Here is a 22,455-nt window from a genome sequence, read left to right as displayed (position 1 = left end):
TCCCACCCGGAAACCAATGTCCCCACTGTGGAAGGATGTGTGAATCCAGAATTGGCCTCCACAGTCACTTACAGACTCACTGTTAAAACTGTGTTTATGGAAGACAATCTTACTCGGCTATGAGTGATCGCCGAAGGAGGAGGAGGAGGAGGGGGAGGAGGAGGAGGAGGAGAAGGAGAAGAAGAAGAAGGTGTAGGTTCATCCAAACCATACATTTAAAGCCCATTTAAACCACATGGCTTCCCCCCAAGAATCTTGGGAACTTTAATTTCTCCATAATATCTGAATCAGGAGAGGTCATGAAAGCATTAGACCAGTTTCTGGATGCAGTGATTTTGTAGGTGTGCAGGGCCTTACAGGGCAGAAGGACTCCATTAACTAGTGGATGGACCATGTAAGATTTTCACCCTTTGTATTTGTATTGTTTCATTGCGCTAGAAACATAGCTGAAGGGTGGCAAAAAAAATACCTTAAATCTATAAATAACAAATATAAATATATCAGTTTGACAACACAAGCAACACACACACACACACACACACACACACACACTGAATTAGGCCATCAGGATCTTTTAAAAATGCATAACACAATAACACTGTGAGTAACAGATAATTTATTGTATTTTTAATTATAGAAATTCATTGTCAGACAGAATACTTGAAAAAAGAAAAGAGGTGAACATATTGTTGTTGCTGTTTCATACTTCTGCGGCAAAATAACCAGTTTAGTATGTGGCAAACAGGCTTCTTCTGCTTTCACAGACACTTAAGCGATTTGTGCAGTGACCCACTAGATTCACTGCTCACTTGGAGACCTCTGTGTATGCATCAAGCCATCCACAGGCATTAACAATGAAGAATCCATAGCAGCCCCAGCTCACATGGAGATCTGGAACTATAGACCTAATTAAAGTTTGACCCAGTAAAATCAGCAACAGCAACGCGGTCCATTTGTGCTATGTATATAAAGCGTCAGTGAGACAATGGAGTTGATTTGTATTCCATACATAAGAAAGAAATATTCATCAGGCATTAGATAAAAGGCATTTTCTAAAAGAACATATTGCATAATTAAAAATGCACCGAAAGGAGAAGAAAATGCAGTTCTGCCACTTCCTCAAAGCACTGTCTGTCCCCTGCAGCCCTTTTATGCTTAAGGCTAAAAGAAAAAGAAAGCCAAACTAAAATACTGAAAACAGGTGTAAGTTGACCCTGTGAAGAGCTGACAAGATCTGACTAGGTCAAAGGCCAAGGTCACTTGAATTGCAAGACTGCCTAGCCGATATTATTTTTGTCACAGCTCCAAATTGTTGAGAGGTAGGGCTTTGAATCTGGCACCTGAGAATCATATGATATGATAGTCTAGTTATTAAATATGACAAGCAGAAAAAAGCTGGATGTTGCACAGCTTCCTTGCGATTAGTACCCCGTATTTTACAAAGTCGCTGCTCTGAGTGCTGTAATCCTGCCAAGACTCCTCCAAGAATTTGTGGATTTGAGAGAGAGAAAGAGAGAGAAGGAAGGAAGGAAGGAAGGAAGGAAGGAAGGAAGATGAGTTAAGTTGCAATGTATAACTCACAATATAAACATAAATGCACATATGTGAGCATAATATCATGTGCACACTGGGTCTTCCTTCCATATCTATTTTATGAATTCTTTACGAATATTATTTATCTATATAGCCTAAGCCATTACAAAAGAAAATATCTAAGTTGTATATCCAGCCCAAGGGACTTTTGTGCAGTCTGTAGAATGGCTTGAGACAGATAGATAGAAAGACAGGCAGACAGGCAGACATGGTTCTGGTCCTCAGCAAAGGCAGAAAGATGCTTGAGGAGTAGAATTTTTTAAAAAAACAACAACCCAGTAACCATGTCAAGTCTCTAAAGCAGTGACTCAATCAATGACTTCTGGGAATCAGCTACGATGAGGGAAGAGCCACAGCTGAATTTGGGGAGCACACACATTGCATCCCTGAGGTCCCCTTTTCAGAATCTCAGAATAGCCTCTGCCTGAGTCCCTAGAGGGCCATTGCCAATCAGTGATGCTCTTGATCGGTGATGTTCATACTGAATCCCAGGGAACATGGAAGTTCCTCAGCTATCCCTGTGTGCATCCTCACAGCTCTAGCTAGAGGAACATGAGGATATAAAGCCTTCAGCCATGAAACTTTTCTAAATTCAGGCCACGATTGTGCAAAGGAAAACCTTGCTCTTGCCCTCTAATAGCACTGACTTGCAAACCATCTTAAAAAAAAAACTTGCAAAATTGACTAAAGAACGTTGGGACGGTAAGGGCCTTTGTAAGGAAAACGGGATCATACAGAAATGGCATCTCTTATTGCCAGGCAGAACTGGTGTCGTCCATTCTGCCACCACAGCCTTCTGCCATCCCTTGCAGTTGCGTGTCTAGACCAAAGTCTCAGTTCATTCAGGGTGATGGCTCTGGCCCCACAAAGGAGTTAGTAGCATTTGAATAGGCACCAGCTTGTAAGAAGGCCACAGAGAGAATCAAAGGGATGAAAAAAGGAAGTTACATGCCAAACATAGATGGTTCCCCCACCTACCCACCTCACACAGCTAATTTTTGAGGAAAGGACTTTTTTTTTTTTTTTTTTGGCAGAAAACAATAATCATATAAGGATTTGTCAAGACAGGCTTTGGCAGCTTCTGTGTAATACAGAGCAGAAGAAGGCAATGAAGATTTCTGTTCTGAAATGGGCCCCCTAGTCTGTGAAGAATGTGTGCATGATGTATAATAGATACCTGTCTGATATAATTAATTATATTTTTCCCTAAATTTAACATTGCCTGAAGGGGAAAATCATTTTGCTTGGTGAAATCCCTCATGCCACACAAAGTCTGTGAGCAAGCCAGATTTAATTGCTGTGATAAAAACCACAAGAAAGACCAGGTTTGCATTAAATCGGTAACCGCATCTAGGGAAGAACAGCTTTAATCACCTTTGAAATGGTGACCACAAGATAATTAAAGGGAAAGTGCTCTCATTAGTAATTATCCAAGAATATCAAATCTCAGTTTTCTCGTGAAGTCCAATTTAAAATGCCTTGGCATGGGCTTCATTTTTCCTCCTCTCTTTTTTGGGGGGGAGGTTATAAATCCACTGGAACTCTTCCGTAGGAGGGTGAGCATGAGTTCAAATAGATTGCTCCATGACTTTCACAACTGGTCAAGTGCACCGCTTGCTGCCTAGCAGTATATTCAAAGCTGTGTCAACCCAGAATTAGTTATTTATTTCCGAGAGAGAGCGGGAGAGAGGGAGAGAGAGAGAGAGTCCTTAAGTAGAGCTTCTGGGGCTGTTTATGAAACTAGAAGACTGAGAGACTAGTGAGGACTTTGCCTGGTACCAAAAGGATAACAAGGTTGGGAAATTCATTCTAGAAACAGGTTGCCAACTCTCAGAAGGCTTATCTCAGGTTGCGACTTGCCTGACCTCAGATGGCAGAAGCACCTGGAGGAGAGCTTCCAGAGATGACATCAGTGTTTGGGCAGGTCGTCATGGGAGCATCGGGTACCTAGGGCCTAAATCATCCCATAAGAGTTTAAAGGTGAGCACGAGCACTCTGCAATGTCCTTTAACCAGAAGCCAGTTAAATTCTTCCAGTGCTAACAAGTGTTGTCCAGGATGACTGGCTGGCCAGTCGACAGGCTGGTAGAGCATGAGCTCAAGTTCTTATGTACCAGTCATTCCCATCTTTCAATCCATCTATCCGGACAAACAGGGAATCCTATACCTGCATTTCGACATGGTGCAGTCCAAGGAAGAATGTGCCACATCCATTTTCTAAAGTGTTCAAATCGTTCCATCTACTGTAGTTCATTTACTGGAAGATATCTCTTGCCCTCTTCTGATCTTTGCCAGATACCCTTCCTTCCTAATTCTTCTTCCCTGATAAGCCTTCCAGCCCTTTGTAAACCACTCGTCAATGCATGGTGATGGAATTATTTTTATTATCTACAGATGGTCCAGTTTATCCCTCCAGGAAGGGCCCACCACAGAGCTTCCTCTTTAGTTAGAAAATGCAGGCTAGCTCCCTTCGCACCTTCTGTGCTCTTTTGTGGTAGCTGATGTGCTCTGTCCCTCACACGTATGTATTTATGCACAATTTGCATTACACACACGTGCACACACACAATTTCTAATATAATGTGCCTTAGATACTACATAGGTTTAAGGTTTTTAGAGATTTAAATTCCCTACCCAGATGAAATCACTGAAATCCCATTGCCAAAAGGATATTTGGTTTGGAACCAAAACCAAGTATCTGTGATGCATTAAAAAAAAAATTGTTCTTGTAATCTTTTAGTACTAGCAGGGAGTTGGGGAGGGCGGAATGTTGTTTTCCCTCCTATCTATATGGTTTGTCTTGGGTGTTACTTCTTGGCTTACGATTTCATATTGGTGAAAATTCTGCCTGTATATTAATAGGAATAATACATGGCATTTATACAGCACCTTCCATAGGAAAAGTCTCCGCATTTCACAAATGGCAAGGAAGTGGCCCCAGATGCCGACAACATGGCCTGTGATCTTTTCAGGCCTTGTTTTCTGAACTTTTACATGCCATATGAGCACATTAAAGTCAGGAAATGAATAAGTCTGGGACTTCACAGCATTAGGCATGCCTTCATGTTGAAATCTGCAGCAAACATGGGCTCTATGCAAATGTGGCCAGAGGGGTGCCTGATTTTTTAAATATATATATCTATATATATTATTTTACAGCAGATTTGAGATTGCTTATTCTGCCATCATGCAAGGTTTTAGGCTTGTCTTGCTAGCCAGTATATATGAGCAACCTCACAATGCGTTGGGAGGAGAGAGCAAGGGTCTCAAAATGGGCATCTCACGCTAGAAAAAGGAATATGGGTCAATCAGATTATGCACTCCCCATAGGGATGGTGATGATACGGTTCACCCCACATGCTGTTAGAGGAAAACATAAGGAGGGGGAAGGGCACAAATGCTGCTCCACACTTTACAGGACTGCTGCAATAGGCTTACAGGAAGAGGGGAAACTGCTAATGGAACTCCACTGCTTATTTTCGTATAAAACACAATGGAGGCCTGGAATCTCTAACTCAAGCTTCCGCAACCTGGTGCTCACCAGAGATTTCGAACTATTTCTTTATTTTATAGATTGGAAGCATTCCTAACCTGAAGGCCCCAGGATAAGAACATACATAACCTCAACCAAAATTAAACAATAAAATTAAAACAGCATAAAACAAAATGCAATTTCATTTTACAAAACAATCAGAGTATTATACTACAGCTACATATACAATAAAAAAACTAGGATAGCAGATCAGCTGGCTAACTTTTCCAGGAAAAAAATGAAATTCTTAATGGTCGGCATGAACCTGGCGGCACAGAAGTGTTCTCGGCAAACATTTAAAATTTAATTCAGAAGAGGCCTGCTGAGACTTCCGCAAGTGCGCTGGCATTTCCCAAAGCAAACATATTAGAAGAGCATTGTTGCATTAGACAAATGGGTCGATGCAGACCAGTATCCTGTTTCCAACAGTGGGTAGCCAGATGCTTCTCTAAAGAGCACACAAAGGCAACATCTCTCCCTCACTGTTTGTCCCTGGCCATTGGCGTTCAGATGTATGCTACACCTGATACTGATGGACTACTATTCTTTGGGCTTGGTTTGTCAAGCCAGCTGACCTAGTGGCCAATCCCTGTATGTTGCGATAACAACAACAACAACAACAACAATAATAATTTATTATTTACACCCCGTCCATCTGGCAGGGTTTCCCCAGCCACTCTGGGTGGCTCCCAACAGAATAGTATAACCACAATAAACCATCAAACATTAAAAACTTCCCTGAACAGGGTTGCCTTCAGATGTCTACTAAAAGTCAGGTATTTATTTCCTTGACATCTGGTGGGAGGGTGTTCCACAGGGCGGGTGCCACCACCGAGAAGGCCCTCTGCCTGGTTCCCTGTAACCTCACTTCTCTAAGGGAGGCAACCACCCTCGGAGCTGGACCTCAGTGTCCAGGCAGAATGATGGGGGTGGAGACACTCCTTCAGGTATACTGGGTTGATACCGTTTAGGGCTTTAGAGGTCAGCACCAACACTTTGAATTGTGCTCAGAAATGTACTGGGAACCAATGTAGGTCCTTCAGGACCAGTGTTATGTGGTATTGGCGGCCACTCCTAGTCACCAGTCTAGCTTCCGCATTCTGGATTAGTTGTAGTTTCCAGGTCAACTTCAAAGGTAGCCCCATGTAGAGCGCATTGCAGTTGTCCAAGCAGGAGATAACTAGAGCATGCACCACTCTGGTGGGACAGTTTTAGCAATAATAAGTGAAAAAATAGAACCATGGCTTTGTCTTAGCTTCATTGTCAGAGGCATAAAACCTGTACAAATGAGAAAATAGAGTTGGGCAGGAATTGCATAAGGAAGACCCTGCACATGGGCTTCCACTTGGACAACAGTTCTCCATCCTCCTCCCACTGGCCCTCCCCTAAAATTGCCTAGAGAATTGGGAGAATCCCCAGAACAGCCCAGCTTTACATCATTCTTCTTGAGCTCTCCATCTGACTGTTGCTCCATAAAGCTTGGGGAGAAAGCTCTACATGATCTTCCCAGGTGTTCTCCCGTTGACACCCAGACCTGATTCGCTTCAAAGGTGAATCTAGTGCAATGTCAGTTTTTCTGATTGGCATTGACTGGTCAGTAAGCTTAAGACCACAGTCACATTTCTGCCCATTCAAGACCTATCTCTAGACACCAACCTGGACTATCCCTGCTTTCCCAATCGTGGCAAACGAACTCGCAGATGAAAACAAAAGCCTTACTCCCCTTATCCCACCAGACAATTGCAGACAAAAACAGTCATCAGAGAAACATGCACACACACTCACACACGCCCTGTCAGCCTAAGCTAGTCCAAATAGCCAAGTGAGGAAACAATAAAGGAGCCAGCATATTGTTTGAGCCGCCTATTTATTAACAGATTTACAAAGAGGGACAGCAACTTGGCTAAAACCTTATTGTTGGAAAGGGGAGGGGGGGTTTGAACGTAATTATGACATTCAATTATTCCATTAAGTGAAATTAGCTATTCTTCTTGGGTCTTTGGAAAGAGCAAAGCTTAAAGCCCATGATCTGAATAATTAGGTCAGTGTAGGTGATTTCTGAAGAAAAGTCTGTCTAGACTGGGATTTTTTTAAAAAATAAAAAGTTGTTTCAAGACTTGAAGGGTAGGACTGTATGCGTGTATATATATGTGTGTGTGTGTGCTCCTTTGAATTCTCAGGGTGGTCATGTTAATAGGTTTGCCCTGGCAGGTAGAGCAAACTCTGGATCAAGGTGTGGCATTCCCGCTTTGATGTTGGCTGTCACGCTTGACTGCATTTGGATCTCTTTGGCTGCCATCAAGTCTGTTGTCCTGGGAGACCAGGTAAACCAGAGCTGTTCTCTTTGACAATCCCTCTTTGGCACAGAGGGATCTTTTATTCAAGGAGGTATACAGGGGGGTTTTGCCATGTCAGGTAAATGAGTACATGATAGCAGCTTTTAACATTTTTTAAAAAAAAACACAACAGCAATCCCAATGCAACGTTTCTCATAAAATCAAGAGGCCTTGGAGCAAGACGGGAGGAATCACAAAAGTATTTGATCAGTTGGTCACGATTAATAATAGGTGTCGTAACAGGAAAGGTGCTATATAATAAAACTGCGTAGAAGTAGGAAATGCAGGAAAGACAGGTCTGTGCCCCAAGGAGCTTCCAGTTAAGGTTAATAGCCAGTTGTGGTATTAAATTTGAAGGGATGGGCTGTAGTCCAGCTGTAGTCCAGCACCTGCTTTGAATGCCGACGGTCCTTGATTCGATCCCAAACACCTCCAGGTCAGAAATCAGAAAGTCTCCTACCTAAACTCTTGCAGAGCCTCTGCCAATCACTGTAGACAATACTCAGCTCAATGGACGGATGGTCTGACTCAGCACAAGACAGCTTCCTGTGTCCCTTTGCTCCTAAACATAGCAAGAAAAGTTTCCTGGCCATAAACCTAATTAAGATCAATATTATAAAGATCAAAAAATTCCAGTTTTTGGCCTGGTCACGGCTGATAAAACAGAGATACCAGCAAAGACTGAGGTGGCAGAGATGTGCTTTTAAAAGTTATTAACACAAACTATAGAATTACAAACCTCAGAAGAATATGTTGAATGTAGGACGAGATCTGACACACAGGAGATGGAAGAATTTAGGTTTAGATGCAGCGTGGAACTTTAATAGTCTATTGTAGCAGACAAGCGGTATAAGACGGAAGGCAGCCAAAATAAGCATTACAGCAGGATAACAGGAAATGATAGAACTAATATATACTAGATTAGCAGACAGCTAATCAGTTTACTCATTAGCTTCTGAGATCAAATGGAAAACCAGCCACTCTTACAACAACATATAAGGGGAAAGAAGGGGAAAAAATAGATATAGTGCTGAGAGGAACTTGTGTTTGAATGGATTGGTGCATTTTGCCTCTAATACTTGTGAGTGGAATATTCAGATTATTACATAAACTCCTTGGGTGATGCAACGTCCCCCTATGCCATGAACACTTATTTGTTTACTGAAGCTCTTTCAGCTGAAAAAATGAAATATTAAATAAATCCTTTCTATCAATTAGTGGTGGCATCTGTTGATTAAAGTACCTCAAGGACGGCCTCTCATCATATCAGTAGACCTTCCACGAGAGACAACATGAGAATTGGCCTTTTCTGCAGTGGCTCCCAACTTGTGGATCACTCTCCCCAGAGAAGCTCACCTGGTACCTTCATCATGTATCCTTAGGCACCAAGCAGAAACATTCGTCTTCTTCCAGGAATCTGTGGCCTTTTAAACTGGGGGAGGTATTTGTTTGTTTCTTTGTTGTTATTTGTGGGGGGCACTATTGGGTTGTTTTATTTTTTATTAGGTATTTTGTGGTTTTATATCTTGATTTTATTCTGTGAATCGCCCTGAGACCCCCGGGTATAAGGTGCTATATAAATTCAAATAATAATAATACAGTGGTACCTCTGGTTGCAAACGGGATCCGTTCCGGAGGCCCATTCGCAACATGAATATAACGCAACCCGCAGCAGCGTGTCTGCGCACATGCAGGTTGCGATTCGCCGCTTCTGCGCATGTGCGTGACGTCATTTTGCAAGTCTGCACATGCGCAAGTGGCGAAACCCAGAAGTAACCCTTTCCGGTACTTATGGGTCGCCACGGGACACAACCTGAAAAAACATATCATGAAGCAAACGTAACATAACGTAACATTATTATCAATAATAATAATAAACGTTTTTTTTTTTAAAAAAAGCACTGCAAAGGGATCTCACCCATCCTTCAATATAGCAAAAGAGCACACATGTAGAGTTTTTGTCATTTGTGAAATCATGGGAACATAGTGTTACAGGAAAAATCCGAGGGCTCCCTTGGACAAAACAAAGACACCAACCAGGATAACTTGGAGCAAAACAGCAGCCTGTAGGCTTGGCCTTTATTGAACTGTTGCAACAGGGTATTCCCCTCACGTGCAGGAGAGAGGAAAGACCCCCAGGAATAGTGTGCAAGGTCTTACAAAAACTTTTGAAATTCCCCTCCTCTAGATCAAGCCCAACCCCAGAAACATCATGCATACATTACAGAAAGGAGGGGTTGAGGGAGGCATACATTACAGAAAGGAGGGGCTGAGGGAGGAGTTGGTGGTAACCTGAGTGTCTTGTCACCTGGCTGGTTCCTCCTTTCCCCCCTCCCCATGAGTCACTTGGGGAGTTTGCAGTTTCCTGCCCCCTGAGGGAAGATCTGATCAGTGTTCTTTGTTTCAGTCCATGCTGAATCCACTCCCATATGCAAGTTCTTTGTGATCTTGATTGTCTTCTATCTGGGATCATCAGGGTTGGCATGGGCAGGGCTCCTGTGTATGTGCTGAGACAGTGAAGGGATTATGGCTGACCAGGACTAAGTCACCCCCCTTTGTTAGTTCTTGTCATATGGAGTAAAATAAAATGGAACAGTGCAAATCCGATGTATGGTTGAATTTCTATGAATTTATAACAGAAATGTGGCATATGTAGTGTGTGAGTGTGTGTGTGTGTGTGTGTGTGTGTGTGTGTGTGTGTGTGAAGTTTATACAAACAGAATGATTGGGGTGGGGGGGGTTCCTGCTACAATAGGAAGATACGTGGCGCTGTGGGTTAAACCACTGTGCCGCTTGGGCTTGCCAGCGGTTCAAATCCCTACGACGGGGTGAGCTCCCGTTGCTCTTTCCCAGCTCCTGCCAACCTAGCAGTTCGAAAGCACACAAGTGCAAGTAGATAAATAGGTACCACTCTGGTGGGAAGGTAAACGGTGTTTCTGTGTGCTGCTCTGGTTTCGCCAGAAGTGGCTTAGTCATGCTGGCCACACGACCCGGAAAAACTGTCCGCGGAAGCGAACAAACGCCGGCTCCCTTGGCCTATAAAGCTAGATGAGCGCCGCAACCCCAGAGTCGTCCGCGACTGGACTTAATTGTCAGGGGTCCCTTTACCTTTACCTTATACTTCCTGGCTCTCCAGAGTTTCTAGATTTTTGGACAGAGTTCTTTTCCAGCGTTACCTGGGCATTTGGGGAATTAAAACCCTGCATACAAAACTCCAGACCCTCCCCTTCAAGCTATGACCCTTCCTCAAATTCATTTACTGCAAATTCTTCAACTGGTTGAAAGTCCTAAATCCTTAGGATTGTTGTCCACCACTTCCCATTTCAGTTACTTTAATGCAGTTGTGGGGAACCATAATGGATTTTTTTTTTAAAAAGTGTATATCTGAACAAAATACAATTAGAACTGTGTACTTTGAGATAAAACACATATTTAAATAAGTATTTTGAGATAAAATATGCACATAGATACTTATTTAAATATGAATCTTAATATGGGTCTTTAAATAAACATCTCGGAAATTGGGTGGAGTAGACTTACACATGAGCACATGCAGAATTGACAAGGACTAGAAGACAGACATAAATGTCCCCCTTTAGGTTCAGACATTGCCACAATAAGAGATGTAACAAGGCTTTCCGTTTCACCCTGTATTCTTCGCATGCAGCACTGTTTCCAATCTGCTGCAGTTTGCCTTCTGCCAAAAGCTATGTCCACCATAATTACATAACTTGCACAACCTGCACAATTAACTATATAAATTGTGCTGTTATTACATTATTCCACCCCATTCATCTCAATGCAGAAGAAGAACAATGCAAATTCAGGAGGAGGGATGTAATAAATGAGGTATCATTTTCAGATTTGCTGAATTAATTTCTGCTCTGGACATGGGACGAATAAGCGAACATGATCAATTCCCCTTCCAGTTCCCACAATTCTCTGACACCCATAATGAAAGGAAGTGGTCTTTTGCAATACTTTCTGAAGCACATTGCTCAGAAGTGCGTCCAATGAGTCGAATGAAACATCCTTAAGTAAGTGTGTAGGAATACAAGTTGATGTGATTGGGCAGTGGCTGTTAATACAGATCCAAATATTCTCCAGACAGCTACAAGCAGATTGTCCTCTGAATATTGGCTCATATTTATTGCAGATACAAATTAGTTAATACAGTAGGCCTATGTGTGTATGAGAGAGACAGAGAGAGAATGGGGTGGGTTTTTTAAAAAAATATCATCAATTTAACATTAATTACCTAAATCTCTTTTAGGATGTACAACAAAAACGCCCGACATTTGTGTCGCGAAGATTATTATATTATATTGCCAAGTCACAGCATCGGCTGCTCTGGCAGATAGGATTCAAATTCAAATCCAGGCTAAAGACACGACAACTGTCACCCTTGCCCAGGAAAGCCCTCTTAGGTTCAAAAAGTTAGCTGTCCCCCTGCTTGCCTGCATCAAATCTGCTGCTGATCCCTAGGAATTGCTAATCCAGACTTCTTCCTCACACAGAGTTGACAGGAAGAATAAAGACATTGTGTCTTCGCAGTAATTCAGACTAATAATCACACATTCGTGAAAGAAAATTAGGGACAAATGGTTAACTCTTTCTCGTTCAGCAGTTTGAGGCCTATTATTATTATTATTTTAAGTGAACTCAACCAAACCCGTTCAAAATTTGTTATAGCAGGAGGTGCAGAAACTGTGGCTATCTGTATGTTGATGGATTCTCTGCTCTCATCACCTCAGCCATTGTCCATGATGGCTTGGGTGGATGGGAGATGGAGTCCAACAACATCTGGAAGGCTACAGAGTCCGTCCATACATATTGTAAGCTAGTATGTCAGAGTAGCCATCTTTGCCCTTGATTCCCTGAGATCATTCTTGGGTTGTGAAAATGATACATTTTTTCTATAGGTTCCCCTGTCCCCCCCCAAAAAAAACTTAGAAAATTCAAGAAAGTTTCATTCAAATCACTTCCTTTGCATGTTGGAAGCATGGTCTAGAAATTCAGAGCAGCAGAATAATCCTCTGGAGAATGACATAATGTACCGTAGATGAGCTAAGTCCTATTAAATTCCATAGGACTTTAACAAGGGAAATAGATCTTCACCTTCTTCCCTGGTCCAACATATACATGCACACCTAACATATAGACATTATTTTAATAACCTGCTATTCTTTGTCTCACAAAAAGAGGGGAACCAGATGGAATGAAAGGGACGAGTTGAAATGTAGCCGGATTTACATACAAATGTTATGTTTTCATTTCATTTCAGACCATGCTTAAAGGTTAATATTAAAAGCATTAGCGCAGTCTCACTATTCCTTTCCAAGATACTTCAGCAAATTGTCAATATATGGGAAACAATGTAGAAGTCAAAGAATTTTTTTAAGTAGGATTCCTAAGCATGAGTATTTACAAAAAGGCATGTATCTTAAAAGTAAAACAAAAACAAAAACAAAAACAGGGAGGGGGTAATATTTCCAATGGGTTGGTGCTGACTGTGAGAGAAGTGAATAGTGCTGAAAAAGATAATACATGGACAAAATGCTCCTCGACATTTATTTATTTATTTATTTATTTATTTATTTATTACACTTTACCAGGCCTCAGGATGTTGTTACTTAATCAGTACGGTGTAAACTCTGCCCAACCCTGTGATAGAGAGGTTTTTTTCCTGCTTCACACTAAACAAAAGTTACCCATCCCTTCTGACATTTGTATGCTGACCTTGCCAAAGCTACAACAACCAGCAAAACCAGAAAAGAATTGTTTAAGTCACAGTGAACTGAGGTGTGCCTTGACATCTCAGTATGAGCGAGCAGGAGAAGAATATGAATGCTGAGAGGAAAAGCTCTTGTTTACAAACATTTCTCTTTAATAATTAACCGCTTATGGAAGGAAATAGCCATAGCTACGCAATTGGCAAATTGACTTATGTTTAAATAATGTGTCTAAAGTTTGACTGAGCACAGAAGTTCAGCTTTAAATAAACAAATAGTACCGTAATGTTATAGTCATTAAATATAAACCAGCCACGGTCATGTTATCCTGGGCTGGTATGCTGAGCTTGTGAAGGCTCATCTGAATTTCCTATTCATTTCCCCGACCACCGCATCCAAATTGTGAAAGGGTTCGTGGCATGCCAGGAGAGAAATCATCCCATTAATCACTTTCTGTTCTTCAAATGGAAAGGGATCCTTACGCCAGCCTGCAGGAGAAGAGCACCTGGACAACAAATTGCAAGCATAAAATAGTTTTGAACAAGCACTTTGAACAGTAGTCAGCTCTCCAGTTTTTCAACATTTTCTTGACGGAGCGACTTCTCCAATTAGCTGGGTGGCTGAAGCAGGCAGCATGATGCTTCCTGCATGATGCCATTCTGTTGGCTGCCCTGTTTAGACCTACAGGACCTCTGACTGGCTCTCCTGCATTTTTTGCCAAAGTTTGAAAGACCTTTCAGGTTTGCCTCTATTTTCTGCGCTCTTCTCTGCATAATGCAGACAGCGCAATGATTTGGCAGCCCCGATAACAGGAATTCAGGCTTGGCCCTGTGGCTGGTGGTCAACTAGATTGGACACTGGCTGAGGGCCAGACTGACCTGGCCATACTGTCACTCCCCACCAAGTCCATTTGAGCCTCTGGGTGGCTGTTTTAGCTCTGGGTGGGCAGTGCCACTTTGGTCTGGGAGCAAAACCAGGCTCCCATCTATGGTGGCTGCCCACCATCTTAATTTACCCAACATGCAGTGCAACGCCGCAGTCTATCAATCGAAAAGCTCTGATCATAGATCTATGAAATCATCCAGAATACCCTCAGCCATTCCATTGCACCCTAATTGTTCATTCCCCCCAAATTGTCCTGAAAATGGTTGAATCCCCTAAATCCATATACCCCATATTTTCCCAGTGGGTTACCAAGTCTAGTTGGGCTCAAAGCACTTCTTCGTTGTGGGGAGCATAGTAATTAGCATCTGCTTGGAAAAGACAAATGGATCATGTGGGCAAATACTGAATTATGTTCCTAGGAAGGAGAAGACAGGAGAAGGTACAAGAGACCACCATTGACAGGGTCACGAGCAGGGAAAAGTATGATACAGGAAGGTCAGAAGAGGAGAGGGGGTGACAGAGAGCTAAAAGGTCTCATCCTCTCTCAGCCCACTCATATCCCACCAGCAAATCTTGGGTAGGTTTGTCAGCTTGCCTCCTGACCTGGTGGTGATTTATCAACCGGCAGGTCAGTCTGCTATAAAACAATCCATCTCAGAGCCGAATGTGTGGTTCTGTACCTGGTGTTGGGTTGCAAAGACAGAACGACTGATGCTGTGATACCGAATGGACTGCATTATGTGCTTTCCATACCAAGGATGCGCTAGACGGCGAGTGCATCATGCCCACTTTTCTGCAATCCTACTCAACCTTTTATAGATGGGAGGATGGTGGAAATTAAACAAGGGTGTATACTACCTGATATATCAGAGACTCTTGGGGGAATGGGAAGCATCAATTTCTACAAGTGATGGTGTAAATCTCCTCACAGCTAAACTAAGTGAGCGATTGTAGGAGACTTGGCAGTATCACAAAACGAGGGTCATGATAAGTTGAGAATCCTCTCTCTGTTAAAGTTGAACAGAAATGTGGACACCATCGCATGGACCCCACTCCCCCAACCAGCTTTCCAAATTTGACTCTATATTTCATTAGAAGAAAAATTAAACGGCTTAATCTGCTGTGATATATTATTATTCAATATTACAATTATTCTCAGCCAATGTGGAATACTTTCTTTTTCTTTTTCCCTTCCTCAAGCCCCATTAATTATTGCTAGTTCAAGGGAAAATCCTGGCAAGGTGGTAGGTTGTGGGGGGAATTATTGCTTCTTGCATCTTGATCTATTCTAATATATTGTAGATTTTTCAGTTGTACAGCTCTTGTGGCAGAAAATCACTATTAGGGCTATTTCTATAATTTGCACATCCATTACTCTTGAATGTTTACTGAATACTTGCCCTCCCACCAATTGTGCTTATTAGAGGTTTCTTATCATAACACCAGCTTAAACAATGTTTCTCCACAATGAGATGCTCACAAAATCACAAGAGTATTTGAGATGTGAAATACAGTCTAGGTTGGCGTTATGAACTCAGAATGCTCAACTATGCAAATAGAGAAGACAGTGGAAGGAGATGATTGGTGTACTGGGTTCTGGCATCAGAATGGCCCTTCACTTTCCATTGAAAGTGTTATTCCTAGAGGGATGAGACATTTGGGGAGTTCCTCAAACAAGCCAGTTACCTTTCCGTTCCTCCCTAATGCTATTTTCCCTGCACATTGTCACAAGGCTGGTTAGGTCATTCTATTTCCCATATTACAGAAAGGGCATTGAGGCCGTGGCATAACTGATTCCATACATTCAAGGCTGGCCTAAAATATTTTGCAGGCAAATGACAAGATGGCACTGTTAAACATAGTGGGCAGTTGAATGTGACATAAGCAATTGTGTCACAGGGCAGCATCCTCCAATGCGTTTGAGGGGGGCAGGCTAGCTTAGGGAGCACAGGGCATGTCACGTGGTACACACAGCCTTGTCTGTTCTGTTCTGGGCAGCTCAGCCAAGCCTATACACTTGGGTTGCCATGCTCAAGAGAGCAGACCCATTGAAATCAATGGGTTTAAGTTAGCCACAAGTAACTTTGGTCCATTGGTTTCAATAGGTCTAACTTGGAGTATGATTTAATTGGATGCAACCCATTGCAACGATAACAAATCCTTTCAAGTTTACAGTTTGAAACGAAGGAAAGAAAAAGCTAGGGAGAATTGAGAATGTGATAGGAACTGCCGGTAGCTTGGATCTGAAGACATCGGGACTCACATTTCAAAACTCACCCTCCCACCCTCCCTCCCCCCTTCCCCCGCTTCCAGCAGATGGCAAAGCTTTGGATGAGCCCCAAGTGATGTCTCCTTGGTAGCGACTGACTTGTGACCTACAGGACAATGGCATCACAAACTATCCAGAGACTTGATTGAGAAACCACTCCAACATTTCCATAAGTCATTCTGCCATTGCAGATCTGTCACAATTTTGTCATAAAGTTTGTAAAATTCTACTGACATCGTGTCATCTCAATAAACGCAATGGGGAGAAAATGAGTTAGGGCAGGTGTGAGCACAGATTTCAAGCTTAATGCGTGGGCTGTTGCATGTCTCCTGCCATAATCTAAGCTCTTGTACTTGATGTTTTTTCTGGAGCCGTGGTGAACTCTTCGGTCCTTTAAAACAATCATTCTCACTTGATTAATTTAAGCCAAAAAAAGAAAGAAAAAAGTTAAAATAACTTGGCTTCACTTCGCAAAAGTTTCTCCTCTTTCTCCTCCCTCCCTGCTTAGGTTAGCTTTTAACAAGCAAAGCAACCTAACACTAATATTAACTCTTGTAGTTATTCTATCACAAGCTTCTTTCCATTCCATTGCTTTAAAGATAATGAGTACTTAAGGGGGTGTGGGGAAGAGTACTGTAAGAAATGGGAGTTGATAGAGCAAATGTCTTCTGTGTGGGTTGGAGGACATGCCTTTTGATGGGCCTCAGATGGATTGACCCATTGCAGCAAATGGAAAACCACTTCTCATCTTCTGCAGTCTTCTGTGCTACCAAGCAAGGCACATAGTCTCATATGTAAGAAAGGAGTGACTCACACAGGTGAGCCAGCTCCATGAATAAACATGGTGTTGACTGGAATACATAAGATGCATCTGTAGTTCTTGTTCTGTGATGCCAACCCTCCCAACGTTTCCATCAACAAGTGATCAACGAAATGGAAACTCACTCTTAGTGATCAGGACCATCAGTTGACTTTGAATAGATTTTGCCACAAATTGTAATCTATGTTTCCATGAATACTTAGAATGAAGATCAATATTTTGATGTTGCCTTGTAGAAGCACAGGTTTCCCCCATAGCTTTTATTATGTTTTATTGAACAGGGAACCTAGCTCACCAGCACCCATAGTCAGAACTATAAGATTCTCTTTGTGGCATTAATTAATAGACATGTCTGAAGTGACTCTAAATAAGGTGTTGAATGTGTCCTGGTACAGTATTCCTCAATGTTTTTGAGTCTAATAGTGCATAAGCAACTAGTGCTGTTGATTTCAAAACTTTCTAAAGTGTTCACAAGTGATTAGAGAGAAATCTACACAACCAAATGTTCTCAACAGAATTTCTACAGTTTATGGCAATGAACTATAATGAGTGGTGTTGAGTGCTAATCCTACTCAGAGGAAATCCAGTAAAGTCAATGGACATGACAAATTTAAGTTCATTAATTTCAATGGGTATACTCTGAGTAGGGCCTAGCTGAAAACAAACCATAATGTATTGGGGAAAAGGCATTTCCTGAATGTTTAGAAGATGATGGTGGTGCATTTGTAATGGCAGAAAACTGAACAGCTGATTTGTAAGGATTACACTTAAATGTTTCTGTTTGGTTCAGAAACTGAACAACTCAAGTAGCATTGGCATGTCTACCAAAACGTAATTGAATTCAAAAGAATTCTGTGGTGGTGATGGTTATTCCAAAAGAAAAATATTTATATTTTCCATATCTTCCATTATTTTTAATTTCAGGCCTTTGGGCAAAGAAAAACTTCCAACTTTGATCACCCCAAATAGTTTGATGCACAACTGTTAAACATACACCGTGCATGAATGACATCACTTACACTGTATGTGTTCACTCCTTACATGTGAATCCAATAACTAGAGGATGATGACAATGATTATTTTATATCCAACCTACTTAAAAGTTTTGTTACTCAGAATCATTCTAAAGCAATGGAAACAATAAAATATTATTGGCAAAGAAAAGAAGCCGGAATTTTGCATATACATTTTGAGAAAATTCTGTCTGCTTAGCATGAATGTCCATATATTTGGTTTAAATGTTTTCCAAAGTAGGCTAAGGGTTTTGTCACGGCACAGTTGACACCATGATAAAGATATTTACATAGCCCCCAGAACAACCCCCACCCCACCCCAAGTAACTTTATCCTAAATTGGCCTTAGGTTTCACTGAATATAAATCCTCAGTTCAATTATTCCACATTCTGTTTTCCCCCTATTCTTTCAGATGCCAAATTATATACTAATATCATGGCTTTTTTTGTACGGTATGTCTCAGATGAACACAACAGGTTTAGATAAACATTTGGTTTCTGCAGTGAAGGCTTTCTTATGGACCACTACTCAAAAATCATTCTCTAGGAAATAAGCTAGAATTTCAGTTTGGCATACTGTAGTGTAGAAACTGGTTGTTTCGTTTATGCTTTAGAAAAGAAAAGCACAGCAGCACTCCTGTGAGATTTTAGTTTTGATATTTCCTGAAAAAGCATGCCATAAGCTAATTTAGTACCTCATTATCGTATTAAACATTGTTTTGCTTGTTTCTGGTTGAAGAATTTTGTGGTGATCTCTAGCAACAGTCCTTAACAAAATATCAGTCTGTCTAAAGCAGATATATATCCCTGAGCAGTTTAGCCCCATTTTGGATAAATTAGCACCTCAAACATTAAGAAAAATACCACAAATATTATGGTTACAAACTATAAACATTTCAGTATCTCTATGGGAAATTTGTATAACTAACCACAGTTTATTTAAAGTACCATATAATTTATGAATTAAAGACTATAACCCTAAAATTAATAGTGTTTTTAACATTTGCAAATCCATCTTTTTTTGCTTTAATAAATTTTGTATTCAGATTCACAGTGTGCAATACAAAATATTGCAGGTTTTCTACAGGAAACTTGGATTCCCAAGCTGGCAAATTAAACTTGAGCATGTTTCTTTTGACCAAATAAAAAATAAAAATAAATTTAAGAAATAGGAATTTGAACAGGTGGCATCTGTGAAATTAATCAGACTCAACTGTGGAAAATATACAGCGTTAATTTTCTCTCTAGGAAGACACTTAAAAAATGCTTAGAGTGGAAAGCAGTAAAAAAAAAAAGGAAAAGGAATAAAGACCGCTATGGTTCTCAAGGCATTTTGGGGAAACTCTTTATCGAGTCTGTTTAGGTGAAATTTGTCTCAAACAGATTTGACAAAGAAGCGTTAAACATTTCTCAGTATTAGTGATGGGAGAGTTCAATTCAGCTGACACTTAAAGGCAAACCTATGAAATTCACACTCCCCGAAACATAGCCCTCCTTAAAAATTCACACTTCTCTGAATTTTGCAAAGCATCTCTCCAGCCATGTGTGCAACAATGTGTACATATACTAGGGGGAAAGGGACTTGAAGACACATACTGTATGTTAGGGAAAATAAGTTATGTGTATCTTAGGCCAAACACACACTAAAATGCTGGTGAGTTTTTATCAGAACAACAAAACACACACAAACTGAAGTGTGGAAGGCTGAACTTTAGGTTGGAAAAATGAGAAACTGTGAGAAACCAAAATGGACAGGTTTGCCCATCCCTACACATGAGGAAGCTACCTGTGCAATTGCTGTATTTGGAGATCTTGTGGCTACACAGATATTGCTGCAAACTTTCCTTGTCAGTTCACTCAGATACACAAAGAATGTGCCAACTTCAGCAACCAAAACCCCACAGCAACACGACTCCAGTCTCTCCACTCTTTACCTGGAATATAAGTCCCACTGCTACAAAGCAAGAATGGATGTTGCGGATCATAGATCAGGCCAATGCAAGAACACATGCATTGCGTGTATAAGGCTCAGTCCCTGATATCTCCAATCAAAACCTGAGCAGGTGACAGGAAAGAGCTTTTCCTGACAGGAAAGAGCCAGTGTGATGTAGTGGCTAAGAGCGGTAGTCTCGTAATCTGGGGAACCGGGTTCGTGTCCCCACTCCTCCACATGCAGCTGCTGGGTTTTCCTGACAGGAAAGAGCCAGTGTTGTGTAGTGGTTAAGAGCAGTAGACTCGTAATCTGGTGAACCGGGTTCGTGTCTCCGCTCCTCCACATGCAGCTGCTGGGTGACCTTGGGCCAGTCACACTTCTCTGAAGTCTCTCAGCCCCACTCACCTCACAGAGTATTTGTTGTGGGGGAGGAAGGGAAAGGAGAATGGTAGCCGCTTTGAGACTCCTTCGGGTAGTGATAAAGCAAGATATCAAATCCAAACTCTTCTTCTGATATTCTGGCAAGCCATTGCCAGTCAGAGTACACAATGCTGGGCTGGACAGAGACATAGCCAGATCTGGTATAAGGCAACTACTGTGCATTCCCGAGCTCAGGAGTTCCCAGCTTCCAAGAGATTGTGATCTTCTCCCACTATTAATAAACTGGCAGTGATCTACCCATTGGACTGGCTAGAGTTTTTTTGGGGGGGGAGAATGACCAAAGCTTTTTTGAGGGGGAAGGAACATAGCTGTTGAGCTTTTTTTAGAGGAAGAGACCATGGTTGTTAAGCATTTTTTAGGGGGAGAGACCAGAGTTGTTCACCTTTTTCTATTTTTCTTTTTTCACACAATCAGCCAGGATCAACCAGGGACACCCGCAATCGACTGGTTGGACAGGTCTGCCCTAGCTCAATGAGCACCAAGTCGAAAAACATTTCCTTGCATTCCAGGCTGCTATAGCTATAGTAAGCATGGCTTATCTCCACATTAAATGGTGCACTAGTTAGCTTGGCAATCATATTCTTCCTGCTATTCAAACAAGCTGGGGGGGGTGGCAGCGGGTGGGGGTGGGGGTGTAATCTTCCTAGAGATTAGTTCTAAGTGGGCAGCAGAGTAATATTGCCCAATATCAGCACCCAGGTTATTCAGATAATCTGCTCGCAAAATATATACAACTGTTAAATTGTACGACGATTAAATTGAAAAGCAATTAATTTATTAAAATAAATGCAAAAGGCCTTACATAAAAGGAATACAAGTGTTTAATGATGGATTATAAAGTGGAAGTTAGGAGGGAAGTAAAAGAGAGAGGGAGAGAGAAGAGTATGCCTGTCTCAGGGGTTTCCTTCACAGCCTGTGATACTGATTTCTGACTTTGCCTTCATGCAACCTGCAAGAGCTAATAAATTCCTGGCTCCCCTGCCTGGGAGCCAGGGCCGATTAATATCTGCCTACCTTGTTACCTAATTCATTATGGAATAGCAGTTAATTTGATTTGATATTATTTTAATAAAATTCTGTAATATATTAGATTGTTTCAGGCTATCAAAATAATTTTCCAATTATTACGGTTACTCAAGCAAGTCTCTCCCTCTCTCTCTTTCCCCCCCTTCATGAGCGGCAGTTGGTCTGACTCAGAATACATTAGCTCCTACAGCTTCATCCTGGCCAGAGGAATACCAAGTATATGCATGATTACACCAGCAACATTATTGCCAGTAATGAGAACCTGCAGATCAAGGGAAAGAGCCTACAGATTGATGGGCAATTATAGCCCCCCTGTGACGTCATGACATTGGCGATTACCCTTCATCCACAACGGCATTAACGCTTCATCAAAAAAAATATTTTTTTTAAAATCTTCCGCTTTGCCGATACCCTGATACTAATGGGCCTGTAGCATTAGACTGGAGAGCTGCCACATAACAAGGGACGACACGTAAGGATCTCAAAGGTTTTCTTCAATGCCAAGCCAGACCAGACATCGGAGGAGTTTTCTTGTAGCTGTTGGTCAAAGATGGGGCTATTTTGTTCTTCTTTCCCAAGTTAGAGCCATGGATAGAGCTTGATCTAAATAGGAAAAGGCAGCCAAAGCAAACTAGCAGGTGAACACCACTTCCGATCCATTTAAAATTGGCACCATGTGTCATAAAATGTCTGACTTGCTACATGAGAGCACATTCATCATATGCTTCTGGAGTTGGCACCGTAATGTGGAAGATCATCACATTCAGATATCTGGGACTTCTGTCAGGATTTCATGCTACCTCATCCTTTCCACCGCATTCATTTCCAGCAATACAAATCCAGTCTGAAGCATCAAGATTTTTCCCCCCTCTCCCC

The 22,455-nt window shown here is 41.6% G+C and overlaps 1 long non-coding RNA gene across 1 annotated transcript in view; it reads left to right on the top strand.

Annotated features, from left to right (window-relative positions):
• LOC309345598 overlaps positions 1 to 22,045 on the top strand; it is a 47,437-nt gene extending 25,392 nt beyond the window's left edge. The window contains exon 3 of the long non-coding RNA XR_014158320.1: positions 21,737 to 22,045. This is a non-coding gene — a long non-coding RNA (uncharacterized lncRNA). The remainder of the gene's footprint in view (positions 1 to 21,736) is intronic.
• Positions 22,046 to 22,455: the final 410 nt, after the last annotated feature.

Source organism: Podarcis erhardii (genome assembly GCF_964252035.2).
Source record: "Podarcis erhardii genome assembly, chromosome: 1".
In the NCBI taxonomy this organism is placed as follows: Eukaryota; Metazoa; Chordata; class Lepidosauria; order Squamata; family Lacertidae; genus Podarcis; species Podarcis erhardii.
The sequence above is the reverse complement of the archived record's forward strand: the minus strand, read 5'-3'. Positions and strand labels throughout refer to the sequence as shown.